The following is a 6145-nucleotide window of genomic DNA, read 5'->3' as shown; positions in this document are numbered from 1 at the left end:
GGTCGGCCGCAGTGTGGGTCAGGCGACTGTGCGCGAGGCAGCCACGTGACAGCGATGCAGTCCGACAGCCTTGCGTAGCGTGCTGTGCTTGGGTTATGCTGCTCGAAAGGGACAACCAGCCCGTGAGCGGTCCCAGCTGATAAGCAGCACGCTGTAAGAAGCGGACTCGCTTGAGTCAACGAGTACTCGCCAGAAAAACCCACAGCTTGCAGAACCACGGCGGTGCGCCGGCCAGCGGAAGGTGCTGGTAGACGGTCGGCCATGCGACTGGGAAAACGACGAAGGCTCCGCCAGGCAGTTTCGCAGACGGCGAGTGTTGGGCATGGTAGGTGTTCGTGCGGCTGCGTTAGCGCAGCAGTTGCGAGTCGATCGCAGTTACGCCAGCACGACAGGCGACGTTGGCGTCGTCGTCTGTTCACGATGGCATTTGACAGGCGACTGAGGGGGACGCTGAGCAAGGATTCCGCAACTTCGCAGCTGAAGAACTCATTCTTAGCTTCTCCGGCGCTCCTACCTCGCCACCGCGCCTCTTTCCTCCTGGCTCCGCCATTCCTCCGCCGAGCGACGCTTTGGGGCGCTTTGAACTAAAACCACACAATTCAGTTGATTCGTGTTTGATATCATTGCGATTCTATTACTAAATAGGCCAATTAAATTTTTAGTAAAGACAAATTATCGGTCTACGAGAAGTGAATTATGGGGTACCGAACTCCGTAATTCTGGACACCAGGCTTTGGCGCTGCTAAGCATCGAAAGTTGGTTGGATGAGATATATGCTTTCTTCAGAAAGATTATATTAGCCGTCCATGGTAAAACTAATGGTATGTATAACAATTTCTAAACAATTGCCTTACGAATTATCGCTATATCGCTATATTCGCTATTATCAACTTATAGATTCGCTACTTATTCGCAATATCGCAAATATACAATCTATGAGCCATGTAAATTATAGCTTTTTATACAATATAGCTCATTACAATATCGCACAATATTTGCAGGACGACTGTGTGACCTGCAATTCGTAACACGAAGCTGTGTATCTAAGGCTCATGCTGCAATACATTGTCCGTCCGCGGGCGTCTATGAACATGATAAATTGCGTGACGTGACAAGCTATCATAAATTATATCTAATTGTCTCCTGTTTTTACAATATTATCTAGCGCCAGTAGATGCAGTTTTACATTACCGGGTAGTCTGCGATATGGTTGTAGAGATAAACCATATAAATAATCATGCACCGGAGGTAATGAAGACCGAATATTTTTCATGTTATTTCACCCCTGCTTGCAACCATATATACACCCTCACACACACACGCACTACGCACACGCACCACGCCAACAACGCAGCACGCACATCGCACATCTGCACTACGCACCGGCAGTCCACAGGCGCACGGTGCACGCGCAACGGCGCACGCTACACGGCACACGCACACGCACCGGCAACGCGGCACGCGCACGCTTGCCGCACACGCTACACGCACAGCACACACACCATTTACACACACACAAAATAATACACACTGCACGCACTCGACTCAACTTGCCACTCACGGCACGCTACGCACGCCACGCACCGCACCACACACTACGCTACGGCACGCACGCACGACACGCACACACAGCACACGACACACACTATTATATATTATATATATTATATATATATGATTACATGTATACATATATATATAATATATATATATATATATATATATATATATATCAGGGGTTAACAATGACAAATTGTCAATATTGTCATTATTTGTCACACTTGTCATCACAATTTGTCATTATTAACCCCTCATATATATAACGTTCGCCATCTTCGCTGACGTTAGCTCAGTCGGAATTTCCCGGTTAATTACATTGTAAGCCATGACGTTGTATACACATGAGCACGGGGGGATATAATAATATCTACATATATCTACATAATGTATTGAGCACGGCTTCCAGCCTTGTCCAATACGTACGGACTCTACTGACTGTGTACATCCCGTACACGGCAAATGTGATTAAGGCGACTGTATATTAACGATTTTATACACCCAACATAATTACCGTATTTACCTTTTTAGGAAACGATGTACCAGTTAGAAAAAAAGGAAAATACAACACAGATATAATGTATCGGCGAAAATCTAGTATCTATCTGCAGCAGTAGAAGCAACTAGCAACTAACTATAATCACTTAATAATCAACATGTTCTGCTAGCATCTATGACAAATACGACATACGCATATATACACTCTCCTATGTCACTATTTGTCATAGGAAGATTCCTCATATGACAAATATTGGCGAGTCAACTTCGTTCCACTTTACAGCTGAAATTCACTGCTTGCGTTCATAATAGCGCTCCTATAAACTCCTACGATGCTCACAACACATACAAAATTATTTGTCATATGAAGAATCTTCCTATGACAGATAGTGTCATAGGAGAGCGTATATGCGTATGTCGTATTTGTCATAGATGCTAGCAGAACAGGCTGTAATAATATTGCATCGTCATTCACGTCAATGCTGCGTACGGGGTTTACCCACCCGGCAGTTACATGCTGCATTTCAACAAGAGTCCATAATAGAGATCTATAATAGAGATCTATAATAGAGATCTATAATAAAGATCTATAATAGAGATCTATAATAAAGATCTATAATAGAGATCTATAATAGAGATCTATAATAAAGATCAATAATAGAGATCTATAATAGAGATCTATAACAGAGATCTCTATTATGGATTCTTGATTTCAGCCAGTCGTGTGGCGTCACGGAGCGCATACCCGTTATGTTGAGCAGATAGTAATCGTTACACACGTCATCTGATAACCGATTAAATACAGGCTCTAGCGACCTTGTAAATTCCATACCCGAGGTTGATGACTGATTAATAACATGTATATATATATATATATATATATATATATAAGTCTGGATGCTTGAGTCTATACTGTCGGTAGAGTGCTCGATGCATTAAGTTGCAGAGCGTAATAAATTGTAGTCTGTAGATAAATTAAAGACAAAACATCACTTTTAGCTGTTCAGAGTAACAGCTAAAAGTGATGTCTTGTCTTTAATTTATCTACATACTACTAATTTATTTATATATATATTGTGTGTGTGTGTGTGTGTGTGTGTGTGTGTGTGTGTGTGTGTGTGTGTGCGTGTGCGCAATGTTCGTGTTGCCTGTGTGTGCATGTGCGTGTGCGTGTGCGAGTGCTGTGCGCGCGCGGAGTGTGTGTGTGGGAGAGTTTGTGTGTGGCGCGCGCGTGTGTGCGTGCGTGCGTGTGTATATATATATATATATATTATATATATATAATATATATATATAGACCGCGTGTGACCCTGCAGACCACGCGCCCTCACGGAAATCAGCCAAATATAAAGTCATTCGTAGACTTGCGCTTGACGTTAGCTTCACCCGCATTTTCCTGGTAATGTTAAATCGTAAGACGATGTAATTATGATTGAAAACGGATTATTCGCATGTAGAATTCCGCATGGCGCTGATATATATTAATATCCCAATAAATAAAACGATAACTAATTAGTACTAGTATTTGGGGTGGGTCGGGTTGCTGGATTTCACGCGTGTGCAGCACTATCAGGACGTGCGTCACGCTCGGTTACGTCGAAGTTGTCATGGTGACGCATGCAGACGAACGCTAAATAAACCTAAGCTACACGGTAGGTACATATAATAAGTCACGAATATATTATATAGTATAAATAATATATATACATATATATATATATATTATACCTATTATACTATAACCTATATATATATATATATATTAAACGTATGTTTAAATACTAGGCAAAGTTGAAATCCAGATAACTTATAGCTCGTAAATCCTATTGAGGTCTATAGGCGAATTGCCGCCGTCTTCTTCTCGCGTTTGGAACATTTTGAAACCTATGAGCAACGCTCGCGTCTGGCGAGCGTGTGGAACATCTATCACTAGCGGTCGGTAAAAATAAATAATAAAAATATCAGCCACCATACTGGAGAGAGTGGAAAGCTGACTAAACTCAGCTGTTCGGCCAATTTTCTCGCATTAAAAGCGCGGTGTCATCGGGGCGGCAACTGAACAAAATGGCGGGTTCGATCTGTCAGCTCAGCTGCTGTTAGGTATAAAGAATCACAATGAGACACTGTCAGTCGTCAAGTCGACCTTTCGATGCGTTAGTTACCGACATCTTTGCTTCCGCCTACGGTATATTTTTTTTCTCGTCGATGTTGCGTGTGTACAGGGCCGTATATCAATAACTCACAGAGCCGCAATATTGTGATATCGACCACACAGTATGCACTAGCGTAAAAATGTAATATCGTGGGTAATACTTTTACTGTCCCCTGTACCCACCACACATTCTTGATCAATCACAGCAAACCACCGCCGCTCATAATATAAATATATTAATAAATTCATTTATGTATATATATATATATACATATATATATACATATATATTTATATATATATCACTAAGTATTAGTAGTAACGGTATTATTTTTCTGCTGCTTTCTATAACATACCGTTGTAAGGGGTGATAAGATGCATCTTGTTGTCCTCGATATTACGCTATATTTCTTCTCCGGTTTCCTTTCCTCTTCCTCTGTCTCTTCCTCCTACCTCCTCCTCCTATTCTGCCTTCTTTCCCCAATCTCCGGTCACTTCTCGTTCTGCCTCCTTCTCCTGATATCGCGTATCCTCCTCTTTTTCTTGTCTTTCTTCTTCTTCTTCTTCTTCTTCCTCCTCTTCCTTCTTTTTCTCCACCCGCTAGCAGCAGCCGCAGCTAACAACAGCTGAATCAGCCATCCGATAGATTAAACGATAACCTGCAAGCTCAGGGACAAGTCAAATGATTAGATATCGTGTTACTGTGTATCGGTGCGCTCATATTTTATTTGTCGATGGAAAGGGTTATAGAACTCTTTCAGTTGTTAATTTCGGAAACTAGAAACCTTGCTGCATCTGACAGTGTGGGTGGCCTGTGTACAATCCCGCGGCAGCCGGGGAATCTTTAAATGAAACCTACTCTTTGGCGTTTATTTACGGAATAAATTATGGAAGAATCTTTGATTTGACAACATATGCGGTCATTTGGATCATCAATGGTGGTATTGTGGCGTATTACGGTTTCTCGAACCCACATCTGCCGATTTATGGGAGTTTTTTCGTACATATAACCACCGATGGAAAATGATTTCTCGCCGTAATACATATATAATGTGTTAAATTAAACATTAAACCATCTTCGATTCGAGGACTGGCAATGAATAGTTGAATTAGCCTGCTGCGTTACAAGTGTTTGCTGATTCACATTTCGATGCTGCTGGTTGCGTCAATGAAAGGAAGCATTATCGCGGAAGGCAGCTGCAAACCATTAATCTGTGCATGGTCGTCTTATCATAACATCAAAACATCAAAAATCAAAACATCTAAACATTCAACTTCTAAAGCCCGGAGTCATTTTACTCACGTGTGCGGCGGATTTTCGTTGAGTAATTTAGTGCAGTGACCAGCGACCAGCGACCAGAGTGTTAACAGTACTACAAGCGACCAGAGTGCAGTGAATCGAGTAAGTATCGTACGTATTGTTGAGAGGTTATTATATACTGCTGAGGCCGATACTATAGAGGTAAAGCAGCGTTATATACTGAGTGCGATTAAGCCCGGCGCACACGTGAGTTATTTTACTCAAGTAAAAGGACGCATGAGTCAAATTACTCAACGAAAGTCCGCCGCACACGTGAGTAAAATGACGCATGCGTCTTGGTCGCTTGTAGCACTGTTAGCACTCTGGTCGCTGGTCGCTGGTTACTGCACTCGGGTCGCTTGTAGCACTGTTAGCACTCTGGTCGCTGGTCGCTGGTCACTGCACTCGGGTCGCTTGTAGCACTGTTAACACTCTGGTCGCTGGTCGCTGGTTACTGCACTCTGGTCGCTTGTAGCACTGTTAGCACTCTGGTCGCTGGTCGCTGGTCACTGCACGTCTGGTCGCTTGTAGCACTGTTAACACTCTGGTCGCTGGTCGCTGGTTACTGCACTCTGGTCGCTTGTAGCACTGTTAACACTCTGGTCGCTGGTCGCTGGTCGCTGGTCACTGCACTCGGG

Source organism: Priapulus caudatus, unplaced genomic scaffold (genome assembly GCF_000485595.1).
Source record: "Priapulus caudatus unplaced genomic scaffold, Priapulus_caudatus-5.0.1 Scaffold1037, whole genome shotgun sequence".
NCBI classification, from domain to species: Eukaryota; Metazoa; Priapulida; class Priapulimorpha; order Priapulimorphida; family Priapulidae; genus Priapulus; species Priapulus caudatus.
The sequence above is the reverse complement of the archived record's forward strand: the minus strand, read 5'-3'. Positions refer to the sequence as shown.